The sequence below is a fragment of the Hibiscus syriacus genome, unplaced genomic scaffold, assembly GCF_006381635.1.
Source record: "Hibiscus syriacus cultivar Baekdansim isolate YM2019G1 unplaced genomic scaffold, ASM638163v2 tig00110548_pilon, whole genome shotgun sequence".
Lineage (NCBI taxonomy): Eukaryota > Viridiplantae > Streptophyta > Magnoliopsida > Malvales > Malvaceae > Hibiscus > Hibiscus syriacus.
The window spans coordinates 792971-804935 of NW_024062775.1; the positions used below are offsets into that span (position 1 = coordinate 792971).

General features: G+C 32.5%; 1 pseudogene; it reads left to right on the plus strand.

Annotated features, from left to right (window-relative positions):
• Positions 1-7006: 7006 nt before the first annotated feature.
• On the plus strand, positions 7007-8404 carry LOC120130531 (annotated as a pseudogene).
• The last annotated feature ends 3561 nt before the right edge of the window (positions 8405-11965 follow it).

Consider the following 11965-nt stretch of genomic DNA (forward strand, 5'->3'; position numbering starts at 1 on the left):
GTGTTATTTTTATAAGTACTTCTCAATTAAAAAACTAAACACTAAGTCAAGGTAGGTTGGTTAAATCTAATTATCTCCTAAGTATCCAAAATCTTTCTTTATATAAAGGTTTTGTAAAGATATCCGCTAATTGGTGCAAAGTATCAACAAATTCTAGAACTACATCTTCTTTAGCGACATGATCTCTAATGAAATGATGTCTAATTTCAATATGCTTAGTTCTAGAGTGTTGGATGTGATTTTTAGTGAGACAAATAGCACTAGTATTGTCACACTTGATGGGAATGATATCTATTTCAATTCCATAATCAAAAAGTTGTTGTTTCATCCATAAAACTTGTGCACAACAACTACCCGCTGAAATGTATTCCGCTTCAGTGGTAGATAATGCAACACTATTTTGTTTCTTTGAAAACCAAGAAATGAACATATTTCCTAGGAATTGGCAAGTACCGGAGGTGCTTTTCCTATCTATTTTGCATCCTCCATAATCCGCATCAGAGAAAGCATTCAAGCTAAAACTAGAGTCTCTAGGATACCAAAGTTCTAAACTAGGAGTGTCCTTAAAGTATCAAAAGATCCTTTTAACAGCTAGTAAATGTGATTCCTTAGGGCATGATTGAAATCTAGCACATAAGCAAACACTAAACATATTGTCCGGTCTATTTGCGGTTAGATAAAACCAAGAGCCAATCATTGACCTATATAATTTAACATCTACGCATTTACCTCCTTCATCTATGTCAAGCTTTGTAGAAGAACTCATTGGAGTGGCATGAGGTTTCCTATTTTCCAATCCAAACTTCCTGAGTATATCCTTGATGTACTTAGATTCGTTGATGAAGATGCCATCTTTTCTTTACTTGATTTGGAGTCCCAAGAAATATGAGAGCTCTCCCATCATGCTGATCTCGAATTCACTTTGCATTAGCTTAGAAAATTCTTGGCAAATATCATCATTAGTAGAACCAAATATTAAATCATCAATATAAATTTGAACTAGTAAAAAATATTTACCTTTATGCTTTAAAAACAATGTAGTGTCAACCTTCCCTTTTGAAAAACCTTTTTCAATTAAAAAGTTTGACAATCTTTCATACCAATCTCTAGGAGCTTGTTTTAAACCATAAAGTGCTTTGGTCAATTTAAAAACATGATTTGGAAATTTTTAATCTTCAAAACCCGGAGGTTGTTCCACATACACTTCTTCTTTTATAAAACCATTTAAAAATGCACTTTTAACATCCATTTGATATAATTTAAATTCATTGAAGCATGCAAATGCTAATAACATTCTAATTGCTTCAATCCTAGCTACGGGAGCATATGTTTCATCATAGTCTATGCCTTCTTCTTGAGTATAGCCTTGAGCAACAAGTCTAGCCTTGTTTCTCACTATATTACCACTTTCATCAAGCTTATTCCTAAATACCCATCTAGTACCTACAATAGATTTATTACTAGGACTTTTAACTAATGTCCATACTTTTCTCTAAAATTGATTTAACTCTTCTTGCATAGCCATATCCAATATTCATCATTTAATGCTTCTTTAATATTCTTAGGCTCTATGCATGAGATAAATGCAACATATTACAAATATTTCTAAGAGAATATCGAGTTGTTACCCCTTTGGATGGATCACCTATTATTTCACCATCCTTAACATAGTTGTATTCCCTTGGGTAAGAGACTTCCCTTTCTTCAATGGTTGGATTCTCGAAGGAATCATGAGTTTCCTCATCTTTCGTTTCTTCCTTTGATGATGGTTCTCCAATGTCATATGTAACATTATTTGTGTTTATAATACCTACATCATTATTCACACAAGAATCCTTTCTCGGATGGGGATTATCATCGAAAACAACATGTATAGATTCTTCTACAACTAAAGTTCTTTTATTAAATACTCGATAAACTTTAGAATTTAAGGAATAACCCAGAAAAATTCCTTCATCACTTTTAGCATCAAATTTTTCAAGATTGTCTTTATCGTTGTTTAAAACAAAACATTTACATCCAAAATGATGAAAATAGCTAATGTTAGGCTTTTTATTGTTAAAAAGTTCATATGGAGTTTTCTTCAAAATAGGCATAATCATTACTCGATCAATAACATAACAAGTGGTATTTGTGGCTTCCGCCCAAAAATATTTTGGAAAATTATTTTCACAAAGCATGGTTCTAGCCATTTCTTCTAAAGTTCAATTTTCCTCTCAACAACTCCATTTTATTGAGGGGTTCTATATGCTGAAAAATTATGGCCAAAACCATTAGAATTACGAAATTCAGTAAATCCAAGATTTTCAAATTCAGTTCCATGATCACTCCTAACACTAGTTATAGAGTAATCTTTTTCGTTTTGGATTACTTTTGAAAACGTGATGAATTTTTTAATGCTTCATATTTAGTACATAAGAATAGAACCCAAGTATATCTAGAATAGTCATCTACCAATACAAATGCATATTGTTTTCCACCCAAGCTAGTAGTCCTAGATGGCCCAAAAAGATCCAAATGGATCAATTGTAATACTCTACTAGTGGATACATCATTGATGAATTTAAAAGAAATTCGCTTTTGTTTTCTTTTAGCACAAGCATCACAGATTTTATCATTATCAAATTTTAGTTTAGGCAGCCCTCGAACTAAATCTCCTTGAATTAACTGTTGCAAAACACTCATACTAGCATGTCATAGTATCCTATGCCATAACCAACTATCAAGCTCATCCTTAGCAACTAGTCATAAATTAGTTATATCTATGGAATCTAAATGCACCATGTAAATGTTTCCTATTCTATGACCAACAAGCATAATCTGATTTGATCAATGACTTTACAACCATTAGTTTCAAACATGACATTGAATCCTTTATCGAAAAATTGACTAATACTCAATAAATTATGCTTTAATCCATTCACATATAAAACATTCTTAATTTGTATGGAAGATGTATTACCTATAGTGTCTATACCTTCAATGTGACCTTTTGAATTATCACCAAAAGTCACATATCCTCCATTTTTGGCATTAAGCTCTATGAACCGACTCTTGTCTCCGGTCATGTGTCTTGAGCATCCACTATCAAGGTACCATGAGTTTGAACTTGTTTCTCGTGCCTTGTAGCAATGCTCATTTCCCTACAAACATAGATTAATTTTTGATTTTTGGTACCCAAATTCTTTTGGGTCCATATTCATTAGTTTCCAAAATCATAGTCCCATTTAGTATCCATTTTTTGTAGGATATCCTTATCTTTAGTAGTAATGAGTCATTTAGGAACCCATATACTTCTAATGATTTTACCATTTGAGGTTCTTTGGGGTCCTCTATGATTGTAGTTTTTAAAGCTCTTTTTAACATAGTTGGATTTTGAATTTTCACATTTTTCAAAATTTTTTATTCCAACTTTATTAAAAGAAACTTTAAGATCATTAATTTCTTTTTGATGAACATCATGAACTTTTGAAAGTAAGTTATGCAAATCAGTATTTTTCTTTTCAAAATCATCAATTTTGATTTGCAATTCTTTAATCTTACTTTCAAGCTCATTGTTGGTCTTGAACATAAGACTATTTTCATTTTTCAATTTTGAAAAATCATTTTTGTATTTTGAAAATAAAGTCTTATAATCTGAAGCCAATCCATTATAATCCTCTAATAACTCATCATAAGATAATTCATCTGAATCAAATGAGTTAGAGGTTACCTGAGAGTTTTCCTCGATGGCCATCAAACACAAGTTTGCTACTTCTTGTTCCTCTTCTTCAAAACCTTCCTCATCACTCTATGTAGTCACACGAGCCTTGTGTTTCTTCTTGGATTAACCCTTTTTCTTCAATTACGGGCAATCATATTTGACATGACTCGAATTTTTGTATTCATAGCAAATAACAGGGTATTTCTCATTCGGTTCATTTTTGAAGCCTTCGTTTCACTTGAATTTTCTTCCTCGGTTAGGCCTCATTAATTTTCTTAACCGTTTGGTAAATAATGTCATTTCCTCATCATTGTCATCTTCATCCGAATCACTCTCATCCTTTGTGGATTTGAGAGAAACTCCAACGTTTTTCTTCTTCTTCGTCTCTTTCTTTGGCTCATCTATTTTCTCAAGATCTACCTCTTCTTGTAGCATCATTTAATGTGTGAGAAGAAAACCGATAAGTTCATCGAGGGTTAAAGATTTTAAATTTTTAGCCTCGATGATCACCGTCTTCTTTGATTGCCAAGCTTTTGGAAGAGAGTAAACTAACTTCCTCACAAGCTTGTCATTTGGAATGGTTTCTCCATTTTCTCCATATGATTTGAGACCATTGACAATTGTGGAGAATCTATTCGTCATAGCTTTGATATCTTCATCCAGTATCATCATGAAATTTTCATAGTTATGAGTTAAAAGACTAATTTTAGATTCTTTTACCTCGTTCGTGCATTCATAAGTGACTTGTATTTTATACCATATCTCCTTGGCGGTTTTACAAGATGAAAATCTCTCGTATTCATCTGGTCCAAGAGCACAAAATATAATATGGATAGCCTTTGAGTTGAGCTGGAACATTCTTGTCTCTCATTCACTCCACAATCTTGGATGAGTGGAAGGTTTGATGTATCAGTCTTCTATAATATTTCATGCTCCCATGTCACTTTCTTGAATGAAGTACATCATCATATTCTTCCAATAAGCATAATTAGCTCCATTGAAGAAATGAGGCTTGTTGACGGGCAATGAATCAAGACTGAAGTCAAAGTTTGAAGCAGAGGCCATTGATGACTTGATTATCGATATAACTCTTCCCGAATCGACTCAAGAGGTGATTAAACCTTCAAATGAGTGAGGCTCTGATACCAATTGTTGAGTTAATCGATCGATGGAATAGGCCAAGAGGTGGGTGAATTGGTTATAAACATTTTGGTAGAAGCTTTTACAGAAAATTGAAAATACTTGCACATCGATTTAGAGTGGTTCGACTTTCTCAATCAAAGTCTACGTCCACTACCTTAACTATCCATACTGAGGATTTTTCACAAATCACTAATTTTTCTTTCTTTTGAGGACAAAGAGTAACCTTACAAATCCCTCAAGAATTATACCCCAAATTCTTGAGAACACTCTCTCCCAAAGTGAACAATACAAATTTTGCAAACTTACAAGAAAATCCTCACAAGAAAAGATGTTTGCACAATTCTAGAACAAAGAAAGAACACTCAAGAATAATACAATTAATCACAATAAGTGTTCTTGAAAGCAAAAATGAATATTGAATGAAATATGCTTGAAAATGCTCAAACTTGAGGTTTTATGCTTTCTCTTTGATTCTCTAGCTTCTCTTCTTAATTGTTGTTGATCAATGGCTCCTAAGCTTGTTTAAATACTCCTTGGATCATTTCTGAACGTTGGGGATCATTAGTGGAGTCAATAGAGCCGTTAGTGTGTGAAAACATTTAATAAAATCAGTTAGGAGCGTATGTGCATCGATGCATAATCAAAGTGCATCGGTGCATCAAGTGTAAAATTTAAATATTTTAACCATTGGAAGACATAGTGCATCGATACACTAGGGGTGCATCGATACATAAAATGCAGTCGATGTTTCAAACAAGCCTGAAGTGCATCGATGCATGGTATGTGCATCGATGCATAAAATGCATTTGATGTTTTAACAAAATCCTGAGTGCATCTATGCATAGCTGTGCATCGATGTATAAAATGCATTCGAAATGGGGTGTGCATCGATGCATCAATGAGTGCATCGGTGCATCCCTTCACAAATTTGATTTTTGGCTCGTTTTTTGTTCGAAATACTTTGTGAAAATTGTTTCAAAAATATTTTAAGTATAAAACACAATTTTACACTTTAGTAAGGATTAAAATTGAACTTTGAAAGACTTGGAATAATATTTTGATATTCGAATAATTATATCGAATATACTTAGAAAATCTTTTGTAAAATTTTAAAATTCATTTAACTTAATTTGTTATATCAAAACATCAAAATATTTTTAACAGGCCAGTTAACGCATTTGGTCCTCATTACTTAACTATTTCATCCACTTAGATCTAATTTTAATTTAATTAGAAAATTAATCCTCCAATAAGCATTCATTTTAAGTTTAATGATCATTTTATAATATTTTATAATAGGAAAATTCAACAAAAAAAGGTCATAAAATCTAAAAACTGTTTTTATATTTTACTCAATATACTATTGCAATATTGTGTATACCACTTGAGATGAATATTTGATCATGTCAAGTGAAAATAATTAAATTAATCAAGTTTATGACTATCTTTTTAGCATTCAATATTTATTTGAAAATTTTTAAATTGATATATTTGTTTAATTTTTTATTTAAAGTAAAATATAATTATTTATAATATTACGATAATGATCAATTTTAATCAAAATCACTTTGTGTGATCATATATTAATTTTTACACACGAAAATAAACTTATAATGTTATAAAATAAATGAAATATTTTTATTTATAATATATTTATAATATTTTTTATTTAATTTTTTTCAAAGAGAAATTATTGATGAGAGTAACAATTTTGTAAGAAAAAATAAATTAAATAAAATATAAAATTAAGAACTTAAATCATAAAACTAATAAATTAATTTAAAAAATTGGAGTTACACAACTGTTATGGAAATATGATTTTGTTGTTGTTGTTGTAAACTTAAAATAAAAAAAAGTAGAAGAACTAACCAAAAAAAAATAAAAAAGAAACCAACAAATAGTTAAATTATTCAATAAAAAAATATATTTAAAATTTTTTTCTTTAATTATTTAAATTTTATAAATTTAAATTCAAATTTAAATTTTAAATTAACTCAATAATTAAAATAATAAAAAAATATTTTTTTTTATCGTGCTCTCCATTCAGTCCTTACTTTTCATCGTTGTCAAAGCAAAGTGCCACCTAACACCCACCCTTTAATCTTAACCGTCTTTTTCTCCAATCCACAGTATTCCCTCTGATATGCTGATTATATAAGGAAATATCAGATTTTTGTTTTTTACATAGAAAACAAAACCCTAATCGAATCATCAGGAAGAACAGAGGTGCTGCTTCTTTTGCTCTTTCTTTTTCTTATCTTTTCCTCACATTTTCAAGGATTCTAACTATTGCTATTACGCACTAAAAAAAGAAACTTACCTTTTCTCTCTAACCACAGAAAAAAGAGGGCAATCTTTAGGGTTTCCTTTCCTTCTTCCTAACTTCTAACTTTTGTTGTGTGATTTTCTTCGCAGCCGAAGAGCGATCTAAGCCAATGGAGGATCCTACGGTCGTCAATGGCGAAGTGGAAGACCAGACGGCAGAAAATTTCTACGACGCCGATGAAACCAAAACTAACCCTACTGGATTCCAAAATCAAAAGGCTTGAAAGTCAGAAGTTGGACCTGAGCAACGACAACAATGATTTGAAGGAGAGGATCGAGAAAGTAACCTTGGAATTCGATCGACTACGGGACCAGGAAGCAGAGATGCGGAAAGAAATGGATCAGTGGGACGAAGATAAGAGGGTTCTGGAATCAGTCACCGCGAGATCGGCTTCTCTTGAAATAGAGGTTGCCAGGCTTCAACATGATCTGATAACTTCGATGAGTGAAGTCGATGAAGCGAACAAGGAGTTGATTCGGTTAAAGGGAGATTTGGAAGAGAAAGGGGCGTTGATAGAGAGGTTAAACAGGGAAATCACCGAATTGAAAAAAGAGAAAGTTGAGGGCGAGCAGAGAGAGAGGGAGTTGGAGAGGAAATTAGGGGTTTTAGAAGTTGGGGAAACGGAGGAGAGGAGCAAGAGAGTTAGGACCGAAGAGAAAATGAGGGACAAGGTAAATGAATTGCAGAATAAAGTTATGGAGCTCGAAGCAGAGCTGGGGAGAACAAGGGCTGAACTGGAGACGACCAAGGAAGAAAAACGAGAATCCGAGAAGAAGGACGCGGGGTTGCAGATAAAATTTTTGGAATTGCAGGAGGAGGTGGAGAAAAAGACTTCTGAGGGTATCAACGGCAAGTCTAGGGAGATTGTGGGGACTTCTGGGAGCAAAGGGAAAGGTCCCACCTTGACCCCGCTTGTAGCAGCAGGAACGACCGGTGCTATTGTCGTTGCAGCTGCTGCGGTGTATCTTTGCAGTCGGAAGCGGTCGTAAATCGATGAATACCGGTTGCACGGTGACGAACGAGGTTAGAATGTTGATTATTATCAATAATGAATTTGGGTGTCGAATTTTTGATAGACAGTCGGGTTTTGAGTTTTTTGCCCATGAATCTATCTTCTACATATATGTATGTTTGGTAGTTGAGTGTGTAAAACGAATGTTGCAATTGTGTTTAGCTTTTTTGAAGAAATTTCTGCAGTTTGGCTTGATGTATTCAAGCTACTATTACACTTCTCTTTTATGGTTGTTTTGTGACTTTGTTGAACCTCCATGCGTTCGCTGTTGTATTGTTTGGTCACTTGTATGATTTGTTCGATTTGTATAGATTCTTGATAAAAGTACAACCTTTCACCCGAAACTTGACCCATCTTTAAGATAAAACTCGCATTTGACCCGACAGGTGCATATGTATAATTCTTAGTTTTTTTTTATTTATAAAATAGGCATTTAATTTAAAAAATATATAGAGGTAATTATGCAATTATTTTTATTATATATATATATATAATATAATTATACTATTTTTGGTTCAAGTTGGGTCAAATGTTTTTCGCTTTAAACTTGAACCCAGCATCATATAATCAAACTTTTTTTTTAAATTAACCCAATAAGGTTGGGTCGGATCATGTGGTCTTAATCTATCGGGTTTGGTCCGTTCTCATCCTTGGGTGTGTCACCTCTACGACTACAATCCCAGTCCTTCAAATGTGTATTCTTACGTCAAGGTTAATTTCCTTTATTATTTGGTGGACTTTTTTTAAAAATCGTAAACGTGTAGTAGTGAAGTTTCATATACATTTTTAATGTTTTTATAGTTGGACAAATATGTATATGTAATCTCATTATTTGGCTTTGAAAGTATGCTATGTTAACATCAGAAAACAAATTTTATATTTAATAATACGCATTTTAAAAAATAAAAAAAATAGGGAGATGGTACCTTTAAGATGGTTGTTTTCGGAATATGTTAAACTTGGTGTTTTATGAATGATGATAATTCTTCATGAGTTGGTTGATTTGGTGAATCGGCATATTTTTGCTGCTTCTCCGATCATGTTTTGTTTTGCTTTGCTTTCTTATAGATGAGATTCGACTTTAAGGAGCATTTAGGTTTTGAGATATATGGCTGAAATTAAAAATTAAAAATAGAATTTTAAAAGGACGACACTTTTAGAGTTGTAAAGGAGAATTGGAATTTGCACAAAATATATCATTTGGTTGGTGGGAGCGATTTACAAAAGATGGGAGGCAGAACAGATGAACGAATGGGCCAAAATGGTGGCTAAGAATGGACGGATAAGGTAAACAGATGGGTATGGATTAAAAAAGACAACTACAAGCCTGCTAAGGGCATATTCAGGACCAAATTGGCCCATTAGGGCAACCGGGTAATTAAATTAGCCAATTAGGGCACCCAAACAATTAATTTGGGATTTATGGCAATTTGAAAAGCTTCATGGGATATAATTTTTTTAATGAGACGTGTTAAGTGGGCTCTACACCCGGATTAAAAAATTTTCTTGAGGGACTCATCAAGCAAATAAAAAACTATTTTTTTTAATTTTTTAAAAGAAAAAAAATATTTTATCTTCAAGCGTGACGAGTTCCAATAGGAATTAAATTTCAAAATTTTGACCGTTGGATTAACCGTGGTTAAACGGTCGATTTTTTTAAAAAAATTTCAATGAAACTTGTCACGCAATGGTCGATTTTTTAAAAAAAAACTCAATGAAACTCGTCACGCCGGTGTGACGAATTTCGATCGACGAAAAAAATGTCTTCCCTTTAAATTGTGCACATCATCCACAATTTTGCCATACTTGATTCTGATATCGTTGTCTAAGCTCTAGTTCGACCATATGAGGGAGGTAATTCTACAACATACAATGGTAATATGAATAGAAGATGGTGTGATTGTGGTCGATTTCAAGCTTTTAGGGTCTCATACGCTCACGTTGTTGCTGCATGTATGCACATCAATGTTAACCCATACTTATATGCTGATAACTGTTATAGCCTGCACACCATGCGCAACATTTACAGTTGTGACTTCAAGTACCTCCCAAATGAAGTATACTGACCTACATGCACAATTTCTGAGGAATGGTTGCCAAATCCTCGATTGCGTAGGAAGTTACGGGGTCGACCTAAATCTAGCCGAATTCATATTGATATGGATGATCCTCAAATAGAGTCAGGTCAACCAAAACTTTGTGGCCACTATAGAGGTGAGGGTCATAACAGAAAACATTGTTCACATCTTCCAAATATCATGTTGAACGCTAAAATAAGCGTTACAAAATGTTGAACTTTATTTTGATATAAAAATTAAGGCATAATGTTTTTGGACTTGAATTAAATTTGTTCAAGGTTTCCAAAGTTTTCAAAATAAATTCAAAGTTCATTTTACTTGGAATTGAGCACAAAATACGTTTTTGTACACATAGTACCGATACCAAATGTATTGGAAGTATCAGTACTCACAAGATAATATCTATACTACCATCATTGCTTAAATTCTAGAATAAAATATTTTTATTTTTCTTTTAAAAAAATACCAAAAAATTATTTTTTTTATTAGGACTCGTCACGTCCTCAAGAATTTTTTTAATCTGGGTGTGAGACCCACCTGACACGTCCCATTAAAAAAATTATATCCCATGAAACTGTTTAAATTGCCGTAGATTCCAAATTAATTGTTTGGGTGCCTTAATGGGTTAATTTAATTACCCGGTTACCCTAATGGGCCAATTTGGCCCATAGTCAGCCCAATCAATACTGTCTCAAATTCTCCAAAAATGTTAGTCGAGTTCTGAAAAAGCATGTTTGACTTCATTCATAGCCATAGGTGGAGGTAAGTTGGACATATTATTAACATATTGGTCCATCCTTCAATTCTCTGCTCATTTCAGCCCCATCATCATACCATACTCTTTTTGCCCAACTTCTCCGTTTCTGCTTTCTTAGGCTTACTTAGACTAAAAAAAAAAAAACTAGTCCCCAACCATTCCCAATTCAGCTGATCAACATTTTCTGGTGACCAGGATTCAAAAAAAAAAAAAACAACTTTCTGGCGACCATAACCACAACCGCCCAATTCGAACAGTAGAGACGATGAAAGCAACATGTTTAGCAGAGTCTCGTACATTTTTTAGGCACCGAACAAAAACTCAAAAATAGGCTTGTATAAAATAAAAATTTATTTTAAAGAATAATTAAATTTTGTCGATTATATTATTTGGTTGCTTAGAACTAACAAATTTTGTTTTGATCAGGGATGAAATTGGGTCCAATGGAGAAGAAAGGATATATTTTTCGGCTTAAATGTTTTTGTTAATGATTACAATATTGTTTATTTTATTTTAATTGATTTTTATTTATTCAAATAAAAAATTAAATTAAATTGTGATGTAACGTGTTTTGGTCGGTCACTATTTTTTGATGGAGTTAACATTGGGCTTGTAAATGAAGCAAATAAACATGAATAAGAATATGTTCATGTTTGTTTATTTAACTTTAATCAAACGAACAAAAATAACTAAACGGATGAAATATTTTGTCCGTGCTCGTTCATTAAAAAATTTAGCTTCTTCGTGTTCGTTCATGTTCGTTCGTTAAAATGATAAATTAATATAAATAAACAAGCGTAAACGAACATAAATAAAAGAAAAAAAATTAATTGAGTTTTTCATCGAGAAGAGTTTTTTTTCCCAAATAATTTTAGTTTCTTTAATTCATTTGTATCTTTTTATTTGGGTTTAAAATTAATTGAGTTTACAAATATCAATGGGTTTA